Genomic DNA, 14,843 nt, shown 5'->3' on the forward strand with positions numbered 1-14,843 from the left:
TATTGGGCTCAAGGGTGCAGGCATCAAGACTGCCCCAGGGTTGTTCCATGGAGATTGGGCCATCGTTGAGCTTCTAGTAGAGAAAAGTGCAGGAGATGATCTCTGCGGTTGGGAAGATGAGGATACTATGATCGTGGATGATTGAAGGGGGATTGTGGTAGACGGATGAATGATGGTTTGGAATGGAGGTGTGGGTGGTTGAATTCGCAGTGAGGTAGTTGAAATGGGTGAGGTAGACGAAAGAATCTCACTGTCAGACTCTTGTGGTGATTTCCTCGCTCTTTTCCTGGTGGGAAGAGGCAACTCAGTCAGTTGGATGCCAAATTTTTCACTTTTCAATCTGGTTAGGGGATGAGCAGGATTTTACTGCAAAGTCACACTGCTTTGAGATTTATCAGACCTCTGAGGAGAAATGGAAAATCCCTGAAGTTTGTGAATCAGAGATTCGACTTCGGGAGGTTTAATGGTAAATTGGTCTGAAATATCAAGGTGTGCAGAAACGATTGATACTCGAGCGACTTCCGACTCTGGATTTAAATATACTGGAGAAGTCGAGGGAGATGATAAGGGCGATTTACTCTCAGAATGGTATTTATATTTTGATTTAAGTGCCTTTCATAGTTCGGGCCCTCCTTCTAGCGCCAAATATGTTGAAGCCCCGAAAATCAGGTCGATAACAAGGGGGATACCCACCCGGTCCGGACCTTGGTTGGCGGCTCCTTATCCGTTTGGTATAGCGGGTCCGACTGGGGACAATGGGACCAGTTTCCCAATCTAAGGGTGTGTGTGTGCAGAGTTGGATTATGCTGATCTAAGAGTTTTGATCTAAGCTACTTTAATCTAATTTTATGCTATTGTAATCTAATAAAAATAGCACATCTAATCTATGCTAACCCGAGGTGTATTTCTTCTATTATGCGATCTAAATAGATTTCAAACAATAACTGGTAATAAAGATCATTCAACTATCATAAGAATACAAATCAATTAAGATGAACCACTTTGCATAAAAAGTTAGGCAAAACAGTTGTGAACAGCATATCGCATAATAAGTTATTCATATATCAAACATAAATAAATGACTCCATCGTACAAAAGTGCCAAATGGTAACTCACACATTCATGCAATAACATATAAACAACTGAAAACTGTATATCACTTCAAGAATATAAGCAGAAATGGCCAAGAGATAAAAGTACCATTTATGACTGGTCCTACCCATAAGCTTCAAGTAATAATGATTTATCTCTCCTTGTTCTGATATCTACTAAGAGTACAAAAGTGCAACATCAGTAGCAAATATCAAATGCAAAAATTAATAAACCTTGATCCATTCATTCATCAAAACCTCCTCTGAGGGTGCAAAAGTGCATGTTCTGAGGACAAGTTTTTGACAAATTTCCGAACCCTTCTCCAAATGCATGAGAAGGGTTTAAATACTGCTAACTAAATAACTTAATTACATAAATTTCGGATACGGTTTAAAATGACCGCCCTTTATCTAAGTAAACTTATTTCTAAAAATTGAATCTAATATCTAACTATTTCTGCATTTTCTCCTTAGTGCTGTGAGTATGCAACATTTGCCTGGGAAGAGTCAGTTGGTCGTCTTCTGCTTTTGTTTGAGCTACGAAAATAGAAATGACAAGCGTTGGCACCTCCTTTTAGTAAACTCGAAGATATTTTTGAGAATCATCTTCTGGTTGAGCGAATTTACTGCGTGTATGCTTGGTAACAACCCAGATTCCTCTTAGCTACCTCTGCTTTTACTATTTAGGCTTCCGGACTCGTGGATGACTAAGCAAGTTAGGGACTTTGCTTTCTAAACAATTTTCTTAGCGCTGCCTCCGTTCTTTGATCCGGGCCTTTCTGGTGCGTTTTCCGCCTTTAGCACTTTTTCCTTTACCGGGCATGAGCTTCAAAATTTTGTAAACATGCTGCTTTTGTGAGTTTTTTGACCTTGAGTGTCGAATCGCCTATTGATATCAGTATCTGTTCAGTAACACTCTAAAATCTGCGTTTCTGTTGTATGCGGCATCTATGTATGAGAGCATCTCTTCCCTGTTCTCCGAGCATTGGCGCTTTCCCCTTTTTCTTTAGATGTTTCCTGCAGTTCACGCAAAGGAAAAAGTAATGATAATAAATTTCGAGATGAAAGCTTCAAGTTCTACGAATGTGTAAAATCATGACACCCACAGTGAACTGACTCTTTGAAAAACACAAAACTTTCCTTCGTGAATACCTTGACATACATTCATTAATTTTATTTAAGCTGTGCACTCAAATTTTGGTTTAGGGACAACTTTTCTTAGGTGCTGGGCCGAGGAAAATTTGCGATGGGTGATTTCTGTGACTCACAGATCGCAGATCGCATAGATCGTAGATCACATATCGCAGTTTTGCGTCATCGCAGTTATCGCATAGATCGCAGTATTGCGGCATCACAGATCGCGGCATCGCAGATCGCAGTATTGCGGCTTCGCAGATCGCGGCATCGCAGATTACAGATATCGCAGCAATTCGTCAAGTTATTCATGTGCTGCTTATGCGATGTTGTGATATGCGATATCACATATTGGCCATCTGAGATTTTCTTAAGATTAGTCATTTATGGGCGCTTCTCAATGTATGCGATGTGATGAATTTCGCGCTGCTTCTTCGCAATTGTTTTAATGTGCTCATAAAGGGAATGCTTGACTCTTCTTCGTGCGATGCATTTTTTAGGAGTATAATACAAAAATTTTATAAAATCATTTTGGATTTTTTATTACTAAGGGTCTCCACTTCTTTAGCGTTATTGCTAATACTAAAAAGAAGTAGGGGGGTTGTTGGTGGCCACAACAGGAGGAAATTGAAGGAAAATATTGAAAAATGAAGAAAATAGAGTCCTCATTAATAAAAGCAAGCAAAGGAAGGACAAGGAAAAGGGAGGAAAGCAAAGATCAGGCAAGGAAGAGCAGGATCAAGTAGCTTCAACAAAAATACTTGCAGGGAACATATTGCATGTGTGATTTCCTAGTTGGTTTTGACATGCATGGATTTGCATGTTGGTATATGGTTCTCTTGTTGTTAGTGGCATGGTTTTGTTGGGTTATGAGAGTGGTTTTCAACCTAGCCTTGCCTCTTTCCAGATTAGCCATGTTGTGATGGGATTGTTTTCTCAAGTTTGAGCTTTGGAATTGCCATATGATTTCGGAATTTGGGGCAGAGGTGGTATTAGGAAAATTCCCAAAGGCCTAAGAATCCATTGACCGGTTTTGGAATCCCAAAGGCTAGTGATCCGATGTGGATTGTTGTAAAGCTTGAGAGACTGGTGTCTCGGTTTAGAGCCTAGTGATTTGGCATTGTATTGTGGTAAAGCCTGAGGGACAAGGAGATAGAAAATTCCTCAAGGATAGTGATGGAGTCCAAAGGCATTCCTGACTCGATTTGATTTTGTGATCTCAATGTCGATTTTGGTGAGATCATGGTTTGGTGAGGGTGTAGATGGTTTAACCTCTGGATTCCCTTGGTTTTTCTTGGATTGGTTTATCCATGAGATCCCACATTCATGCTTGGAACATGGAACAGGGATGACTGGATGAACAAAAAATAATATATATATATAGCTATAGCTATAAATAAATAAAAATTTGTTCATCCATGTCTACGGTTGGGTGGTACGTGGAAGTCCCAAACCTGGTCAAATTTTCCTATGTTTAATAAAAGCTAAGTTCTCTTGCTTTTGTACTTGTTAATATGTGGCTTTAATGGTTGTTATCTCATTGTTATTTTCATGGTTTAATGTTGGTTATAAGCATGGTTATATGACTAGTTATTGTCATGGTTATTTCATGTATTTACTTGTAACTGAAAGGATAATGGGTGCACTACCTAATTTATGTCAAAACAGTTAAGGGAAGAGGGCGATGGTCCTTATTTTCAAGTATCATATGATTTATCAACCATTTATGCTTTGTATTGTATTCATTTCCTGTATATTGCATTGATGCCAAGTGTTTGACAAAATGTCAGTCTCAGTTGGGGATGGTCAGGATTAGTCCTGGAGTCAGTTTATGATTTGCAAGACTTGTTATTATGTAAATCATGGATTATGTCAGTGTTATTGAATTCTAGGCAGTGACCTGGGCTCTGGGCCTGAAAAAGTAGTTCAAATCTCGACGACATTGGCACAACACTGAGAAAAATAGTCCCTGGATATTGGAATGCCATGTTATGGGAGCATCCAGAGCCCTCTCAACATTGGCATGCCCATAGCATGGGATATTCTGGGGGTCAATTGGTCAAAAAACTCAGTGGGACTCGGGGGCTAGTGACCTAAGACGTTGGGATGGTTCACAAGGGTCTTGTTGTTGAATTGAGGCTTCTGTGATCCATATCAAGTTTAAGAGAAGATCTTCGGCAAAAATCACAAGATAAATCATTTGTCGACGCGTTTCGAACCAACTAGTGTGGTTCATCGTCAGGACAAGTTGAAGAAATAGATCCAGCTTAGCATGTTAAATAGTCTGAGCAGAGACTCCAACGACTCAATCGACCAACGGCTAATTTTGACCTACGGACCCAGGTCAAATTACTATTCATTAATTTAATAATATTATTATTTTAATATTAATACAAAAAATAGTTTTTAAAAAAATTAATTAATTTATTGGTTAATCTATATATATATATATATATATATATATATATATATATATATATAAGTTATAATATTAGGTTATTAATAAAAGTTAGGATTCAAAATAGGTTAGTTTAAGAAGATAATTCACTTATTTATTTAAATTATTCACTAATTAATATATATATATATATATATATATATATATATATATATATATTTCAATTAAAATCATACAGTTAAGGTTTAAAATATCAATAAAATAATATAAATGGTTAGTTAGAAAAAGTAATTTAATTAATTAAATTAAATTATTTATTATTATATATTAATAATATAAGTAATTTTTTTTATTTAATTAAGTTATTTATTAAATAAAAATAGTCTTGATATTAATATATTATTAATATTAGTAGTCAAAATATTATTATTAATTTAATATTATTAATATTAATATTATTATTATTATTATTATTTATGGAAATAAGTTAAATTAGATAAGATATATATATATATATAATTTAAATAAATAAATTATATTAAAGATTTTTTTTTTTTAATAAACTAACCCTTAAAAGTATTTTATTTATCTATATATCTTACCTAATTTAACTTATTTCCATAAATAATAATAATAATAATCAATCTCACTTCTTCACCCCTATGAGCATCACCCGATGCAATGAGTGCTAAGTAAACTATTCAAAAATCATGAGAAATTAGTCAGTTATGACTACCTCTCATGGAAATGGTCATACGTGAATGACTTACTTAACGCAGTTGAATCCCAAAAATGATATCTATATAATTCACTGCGTAAACCCCCATACTTAAATTCAAAAAGAGTGAAGGGATCTCTAATTGAATGGTTCATGAGGCACAATACTTGCTAAGGTTTTGCAAATGGGGTAGCAAGCTAAGTGGGTCTGATTGTGGGGAAAACTCCACAGTTAAGCGCGCTTGAGCCAGAGGCAATCTGGGATGGGTGACCTCCCGGGAAGTCCTGGTTACCGGGTGCAAGCCCCGGAAGTGATGATTGACGCTATGTGATTCATTTCACTAGTTTCAATCCCACTTCTTCACCCCTGTGAGCATCACCCGATGCAATGAGTGCTAAGTGAACTATTCAAAAATCATGAGAAATTAGTCAGTTACGAATACCTCTCATGGAAATGGTCATACGTGAATGACTTACTTAACGCAGTTGAATCCCAAAAATGATATCTAATATAATGCACTGCGTAAACCCCCATACTTAAATAAAACACTTTTAAGGGTTAGTTTATGAAAAAAAAAAACTTTAATATAATTTATTTATTAATATATATATATATATATATATATATAATAATCTTCGGTTATTTAGATAAAAGTTAGGTAAAAGACAGTTGAAAAAAAATAATAAAAATAAATTAATTTAACAAATAAAATAATTAATTAATTTATTAATTAACTAAAAAATAAAAAATAAAAAAAATAATAAATAAATAATAATAATAATAATAATAATAATTAAAAAAATAAATAAATAATAATAATAATAATAAATACATGTAAATATAGGGTATATAAATCAATAAATAAATAAAAAAGAGAGAACGACAAAAAAGGGAAGGGACAGGAAAAAGACCAAAAGTAGCCACAGAGCAAAACGGATCAATGCCAGGAGGAAGGAAGGCTCCAGGGGGAACACAGAAAACTAAGACGACAAGGCAGGGATCCAACAACTACTGATTTTCTAGCTGTCATCTCTATTGAGATTGTTAGGCCTTCTTTCAATCTCAATAGCTTCCCTGAATTTACGATGATGGAAATGAGCACAACCTTGGCCTCCTCAATACAAACTTGATGCTTGGTCTTTTCCACATGCTCCGCTAACACTAAAGACTTGGTTCTCCCATGTCTTAGGTCAGCTGCATGTTCGCTTATCCTCTGATGGATGGAGCGTCTTGTTTCCCCGATATAGGGGGTTCCACAAGAACAAGGGATCAAGTAGACACCCTTCATGTCCATAGGGTCAACAGGATCTTTCACCGATCAGAGGGACTTACGAATGGTGTTGAGGGGCCTAAAGGTAGAGGGGATATCATACCTCTTAAGGATCCGAGCAATTTTGTCTGTGGTTCTTTGAACATAGGGAAGATGGACTCCTAGTCGGCGTTCCTTCGGTTCTTTATTAATCATCGCATTTTTAGAGGATTCAAGGAAATCCCTCTGACCTAGGCGCCTACTGTAGTCATTCTCCACAAAGACATTAAGGAGATGGGATCTCTCCTCATCAAAGCTCTTATTATCAGAAATCCTAAGGGCATGAGTAGCAAGGGTGTTAAGAACACCCATCTTTTGAGCATGGAAATGATGGGAATCGGCATGAAGATACTGCTCAGTATGCGTTTTCTTACGGAATACTGAGAGGGAGAGAGAGCCATCTATATTCTTAGAAATAAGAATATCTAGGAAAGGGAGGCAACCATTGACCTCTTTTTCCATGGTGAACTTAATGGCAGAGGACTGACAGTTGAGGTGATTGAAGAAGCGATCCAGCTCCTCATGGCCATGGGACCAGATGACATTAGTGTCATCTACATACCTCCTCCAAAGCTTAGGAAGGATACGAGCCGAGGCTAGAGCTTTGGCTTCGAAATCTTCCATAAAGAGATTGGCGACAATAGGGGAAAGGGGGGAGCCCATGACAACACCACAAGTATGTTCAAAGAACTCACCCTTAAAATAGAAGAAAGTGGAAGTGAGACATATCTCCACCAGATGTGGGGTATCGTGATCCGATAGGCGATAGATCACTTCCAAGGCCTCCTTTATAGGGATGCAGGTATAAAGGGAGACCACATCAAAGCTGACCAGGATGTCCTTAGGGTCAAGCTTAATATCTTTAAGCTCCTTAATGAAGGATGCAGAGTCTTTCACGAAGGACTCAGTGCGGCCAACCAGGGGCTTAAGTTTCAGGGCGAGGAACTTAGCTAGAAAGTAGGTCGGACCACCAATGGTATTGACGATAGGCCTCAAATGGACCCCCTCTTTTTGAATCTTAGGTAATCCATAGATCCTAGGAGTAAGGGGACTGCTCTCAATGAGTTTGTGGCTTGGAGAGCCCACCAAACTACTGGACTTGATGGCGAGAGCCACAGTCCTAGAAACTTTCTTAAGAGGGTTCTTGGGCAGTTTTTTATAACTGTCACTATTGTAAAGATGATCTAACATCTTCTTATGGTAATCATCCTTGTTAAGGATGACCATAGCCCCTCCTTTGTCAGCCTTCAAAACAACAATGTCTTGGTTCTGATTTAATGAATTAAGGGCAGAGAATTCCTCCTTGCTGAGGTTCTTCCAAGGGGGCTTAGCCTTCCTAAGGATGACAGCACAATCCTGCCTAATAGTGTCCTTGATATTGTCCGGGAGATCCCTAATCCCGTATTCCACGTCGCAAATAATGTCATCCACCAAGATTCTTCTAGGGGCAAGGGCAAAGTTTAAACCTTTTCCTAAAAGACTAAAAACAGAAGGGGAAAAAGAAAAGCTAGAGAGGTTAACCACTCTTTTATTCAGGGAAGAAGGGGGAGAATGAACCTGATTCACAATCAAATTCTCAATGTTAAGGTTATTAATATTAATACCAAGATAACCAATTGGGAGAGTGATGGAGGCGGTTCGCGGAGCTAGGGTTTCAGAAGTTTTGATCTGCGCCGCCGCGGCTACTGTAGATCTGCGCTGGTTTGGAACGGATGGAAGCTGGATCGTTGAAGACCCAAAGCATGAAGCCTCTCTCTGGTACTGGGCCGGATTGCTGCGTCCAAAGCTGCCCGAGGCCAGCGATCTGCATATTTTCTCTGCCCTAGATCCAAGTGCTAGTTATTGTTTATGCAGAGATCTGCTAGCAGCCGCAGCTGGTTCAACGATTCTTGCATGGGCCGAAGGAAAACCAGGGTATGGAGCCACAGTAAGAGCTGACCCTTACGACGCTGGAAAGGAATACTCCGTGAAACGGCGCAGACAATCGACCCAAAACTTTCCAGATCAACGCGGCAGCGTATCTGTGGAGTTTGCAGTCTCAAGGATCTATGCGTTTTGTCAAAATGACACACTGCTCTTAGAGACCAGGACGTGCCAGGCACAGATCGCATGGAGCAAAGGCAGGAGGGGTCTGCAGGCTGCAGATCTGCGCCCTCTCTCAGATCCGGGATTTTTTGTTGCAGATCTCGTTGAAAATGTGTCTTGCCGCCCAGATCGAGTTTTTTTCTCCCTGATCCATGGCAAGGAGCTGAGATTTAGACATGGGATCTTAGCCCTGAAGCTTGAGATCCCCCCTGCGCAGGAAGGATTTGGGGAACTTCAGAAGAGAGGGCAGAAGCAAAAGGAAGCTTCGCCAGATCCAGAATACCAACCCGAAAAATGGGATCTGATCAAGGCAGACACAGCGGATCTGAAACAAATCTTCATCAGATCAACAGAAGGCAGACACGTTTGTGTGCAGATCTGGGAACGGATGAGTGTTTTGGAGCTAAAAGAAGAGATTCAGGACAAACTGGGAATTCCAGTTGCTTTTCAAATTCTAATATTTTCTGGGATATGTTTGCAGGATCATCAAACTCTTCTGCATTACAAGGTTGCAAAAGACTCAACTATTATACTCAATCACCGATTGCGAGGCGGATCTAAAGGATCTACCTCAAAATCTACAGGCAACTATCGCGATGCAGCCAAAGGGAAAGAACCCCCAAAAGGGGAAGCACCCAAAGCAGTTAATATACCTCCAGGGCAGTATATCGTGGATCAAATGCCAGAGAGCCCCTCCATCTTGCTGGATACTCCAGAGGTAAAATGCATATTCTCAGATCTACAAAATAAAGCTGTTATTTGTAGATTTAACGGTTTCTGGCCTAGAACAGATGCTTTGTACCAATGGATTCACACGGTCTGGACAAAAAACTGCCAGATCCATCTATGCTCGAAGGGTTTCTTCATAGTCATCTTCCTCGGAGAAGGAGAAAGGGAAAAAATTCTCAGTGAAGGACCATGGTTCTGGGGCAGTGCGGGATTGTTTGTTACCCCATGGTTCCCGGAGTTTGACGCCAATACTATGGTAGTATCAAGGATGCCAGTATGGGTAAGGTTGCATAATCTTCCGATACATTTTTGGCACTTCAAGACCTTATCAGCCATAGGGAATACTCTTGGAAGAATGTTAAAGATTGATTCTGAGAGACATTTAAAAGGAATCTTTACCTTTGCTAGGATATGTGTCGAGATAGATCTTAGCCAAGGATTACCGGAAAACATCATCCTGAATTTTAACAATTCTCAGTGGAAACAACCATTGGACTATGAGAATACAGCATTCAGATGCAGGGGATGTCAACAAACAGGACACCTGTTCAACGCATGCAGAAGCCCCAACAAGAGCAAGCCACAACAAAGGAGGCCCAAAGGATGGCAGAACATAGATGATGTCATAAAGAAGAGAGCCGCGGAAAAGAAAGCCTCGTCGGTAACAGAAGAAGAAGGAACAGAAACAGAAGAGGATGATACCACCATAGAGGAATTTGAAATAGAGAACCAGAAGGAAAAAATAGCAGTCAACAAGGATTCACAGTCCCACTCAAATCAGGCAGAGATGATAAGCGTGGATCAAAGTATGGGAGGCATCAAACGACAGCATCATTCAGACACATCAGACTCAGACAAAGAAACAGGGCCGCCGAATGAAACAACACAGATAGTTATTGCCTCGATTGAGCCCACTCTGGGAGAGTGGCGCAAGGTCGAAAAGAAAAAGGGGAGAAAAACTTGAAGCGTGAGTTTTACTCACAACTGGAATTCAGGTTTTCACCCCTTTTTTCTTTCTCTCTTCTCTTTTCTTCTCTTATTCTTTGTGCACGTTAGTCCTCTAACGTTGCGAGCCCATGTGGCAATTACTGAATGCTTCATTGCATCTGCTAGTGTAACTTTTCATTAATTTTTTAATAAAAGGTTACCGTTTTTTTCCTTGGAAAAAAATATTAATACCAACATCAATGTTATTATTAAAAGAATCTTTGTCCTTAGTATTATTATTACTGTCACATAAATCAACCTTAATATTACCCGAAATTTTATTCAAAATATTGTTATTATTCTTATGCTTAATACTATTCTTAGATAAATTCTTATTATTAATCTTATTATTATTAACATTATAATTATTAATCTTACACATATTCATATTATTCGTATTATCTACCAAATTAGAGTTATCTGCTGAAGTACCCTTAATAATATCATTATCCTTCCTACAAATTCCGATTATACTACTATTACTATTATCACTATTAATATTCCCACTAGGAATATCATTATTGATATTATAGCCACTAAATAAATTATCATTAAAGTCTTTAAATAAATCATTATTCTTGTTATGATTGTTGAATAAATTATTACTAATATTAACGTCATTATTGTTAGGAGTATTATCATAATTAATATTAATACTATGATTAATATTACTTTTATTATTAATAATACTATTATAAGTATTAGATAAATTATTATTATTAAACAAAACATTATTAATATTATTATCATGGTTGAATAAATTATTATTATGGTTATTAAAACCATTTTTATTATTATTAAATAAATTATCACATATATTATTATTATGTTTAAATAACTTATTATTTTTATTATTAAAAACCTTATTAACACCATTATTAACGCTAGCATTCCTATGAGGCAAACTAACATACGATTGAAAACTCATGGAAGGGCTCCCAAGGTGAATGGGCATCTTTACGCTGCGGTCACGCCATGTGGATGAGGAGTTCTCTTTGGTCGATATCCAAGGGAGCTTTAATGGAGAGCCGGTTACCGCTGGACGTAAACCTGGAAAACCATCATTCCGTTCAGAGCCCGAATTGTCCACAGTCAGGTCAAAATTAGTCGTTGGTCAAATGTGCATATGACTAGGTCAAAATTAGCCGTTGGTCGATTGAGCCGTTGGAGTCTCTGCTCAGACTATTTAACATGCTAAGCTGGATCTGTTTCTTCAGCTTGTCCTGACGATGAACCACACTGGTTGGTTCGAAACGCGTCGACAAATGATTTATCTTGTGATTTTCGCCGAAGATCTTCCCTTAAAGGGTCTTCTTGCTGATGTGGAAGGTTTGTATGGTGTGTTTCCATCGATTCCATTTCCTTAAGGTGACTTAGGAGGTCGAATTATATCATAGTAACTTCTCATCACATGTTTACCCTAATTGGTCAGTTACTTGGGTAGATGTGGGAGTAGAGTGTTACAGAGTGGTATCAGAGCATGGTTCACCTCTCCTTCTAGATGGGCGGTGTGTTGGTCATGTAATCATGTCAGTTGCACATGTGTTGTTTATAGTCCATGTACTTGTTGCAATTATATGGTGTTGATCATGGCTATAGTGACGTCGCCATGTGAAGGGTGATGGTGTTGTTGTGGGATGTGTTGTTATGAGTAAATGGGTGTATATGCATTTGTTATGCATGTAGGTGTCTATATGTTGTTATGCATGCATTTTCATGGTGAAGGTTGTTGTGCATAAAGGCCATTGTATGCAATTAGGTCATCATGATAATATTGGTATGTTATGATGCTAATGTGTTGGTTGAGATAGAGTAGGAGATGCAACTCATTAAAGTGAAGTTGCAGCATTGGACCTCGAAGCAAGAGCATGTCGTCATACAGGTTTGTATGTTGGGCATGCAGGTATGTTAAGTTAATGGATTGGTATATGCATTATGGTTATGTGAATTCCTTTCATTCTAATGATGTTATGGTTACATACATGATAAATGCTAGTTGATTAGTGTAGTCATATGCACATTTGTCAGATAGTCATGAATGATAGTAACTCGTGGTTGTATGCATTGCTATTGTTGTTTTAGGTTAGATAACTTGATGATTATGTTATATGTTGTTGTTGAATATGTTATATATTAAATTTTTGTTGTTATATAATAATTAGCTTGATGATTATGTTATATGTTTTTGATGAGTATGTTATAGCTTAACTTTTTGTTGTTATATGTTAGTTAACTTGATGATTAGGGTTATAACGTTAATATCCCGATGTTATATGTATCATGCTAAATTGGATTGGCCTATGTAGATGGTTAGGGTTATGACATTCAGGTATGAGTCGACTTATTTGTGACATTGTATTGTACTAATCTAGACTGACTGTGAAGATGTGATTATTATGTATGAATGATAATTGTTTATGAGTTTTTGATATGAACATGTTAGCTAGTGGCTATTATGGATATCATGGCCTTATTTACATTTGAGTTGATATGTTGTGAATTTATATCGTGCTAACTAGATTGATTGTGTAGAAACGATAGCCTCCCCTGAGATACTAAAAGGTATGAGTTTTCTTATGTCGTATATTTGGTGTTTGAATGTTTGACTATGTCATTTATTTGATTTTTGAGTGTTTGGTGTTTATTATGTCATTTGTTTGTTGTCTGGACATTTGATTACTTTAATGATATGAGTATGTTCCTGTAAGATTGCAAGCATGAAAGATTTTGTTTTAAGATGGTCATACTAACACATATGTGTTGAGACAGTTGATATGTACTTGAGTGTAGTAGGTGAAAATTGTAGCATTATGTCTAAAGGCTATGAGTTGGCTATGGATTATGACATGATTTTTAGTCTTGGTAAGGGTTGATTTCAAATTGATAGATGTGATTGTCTTGATATTTGGAACATGTGGTTGACATGTGTGAGTAGTGGCAGGTTAACATGCTTGGCGTTAGTATGACAAGGTAAGGTAACTAGTATGTGGTTATGTTTACTTATGCACTGGAATTTATGTGTTTATGGTAGTATGATGCACAAGATTGCATGGAAAAAGAGATTTCCATGAAATATTGGAGAAGGCTCAAGTTGAGCTTTCCTTTGGAACCACTAGGAACCATGAGGATTGATTCATGGTTTCTATTGTTTGTCTTGTGCTTTGGTCTTTCGTGACTTTTTGAGCTTGATTTGTGGTTTTGTTTATATATGGTGCAAGGCCTTGCCACTTTGTTTGTGATGCGTATTGCTATTGGTTTTCATGGTTTTCTTCTTGTTTGTTTCTTGTTTTTCCTTTTATGTTTTGAGTCTTGGGAATTGGTTGGAAAAGCGGAAAGTTAATGGAGCTAAAGGAGAGCTGAATGAAACCTAATAGGTAATGTAAGACTTGGATGAAGCTCAGTTCTTGTATAAGGGCAATTGAAGGCAAGAGTATGACAATCAGTTGGATTGGTTCAATCCATTAGTGTAAATGGAAAGTGGCAGTACAATCATGAGAAAGGTAATCGGGAAAGGTAAGGTAAAAATAGATTTGATTCATCAGATTCCTTAGTTATTTTTTGAATCGTTGTTCTCAATGTTGTGCATGCTATGAATAGATAAAGGGAGTTCTCTTAACCTAGACCTTATGATATCTAGTAATTATGATGTGATCATGATTTCTTTATGATAATGTTTATATGCATATATGTATGTATGTACATTGTTATCTGACATGGTCATCAGGGATCATGATTGTTTTATGCTAATGTTTATATGTATACACGTATCTATGTATGTTGTTGTCTGACAAGGTCACTAGGGATCATTCTTGTGGGGGAATGATTACTTATGCATGTGAATGACATGAATAGATTCCTAGTTTATGAGGAATCAATTGGGAAGAGTAGTCATGACAAATTTATGAGGTCAATATCTTGTGGATATGAATTGGTATTTTATGCTTGTATTATGCCTATGTTTATGTTATGATAGGTATCTTTGAAGGATACACCAGCGGAATGAAAAAAATGTGCTTTGCGACAAGCTAAGATAAGCATGGATGGCATAGAGACACTAGAATAAAGGTTGTTTGGTAGAGACAGTGTGGTTTTGGATGTGTGGTAATATTGTTGTGCATATGTTGTATATGTTGTACAAGTTGCATCTGTGATGTTTTGCACATGTAGTGGTGTATACATCTTGTTTGAATATTGCATATGCAGTGTTGGGTATAGATGGTGTTATGTACATGTTGGATATGCAGAGTTGTGTACATATTGTATTGTGCACATGATGGATATGCGGTGTTGTGTACATATGGTGCTATGTACATGTTGTATATGCAATGATATGTACATATGGTGTTGTGTGCATGTTGTACATGTGCACAGGGGCTTCATTGAGGAACCAAT

This window comes from Pinus tabuliformis, chromosome X, assembly GCF_031772625.1.
Source record: "Pinus tabuliformis cultivar Carrire ecotype Pingquan chromosome X, CPIR1, whole genome shotgun sequence".
Lineage (NCBI taxonomy): Eukaryota > Viridiplantae > Streptophyta > Pinopsida > Pinales > Pinaceae > Pinus > Pinus tabuliformis.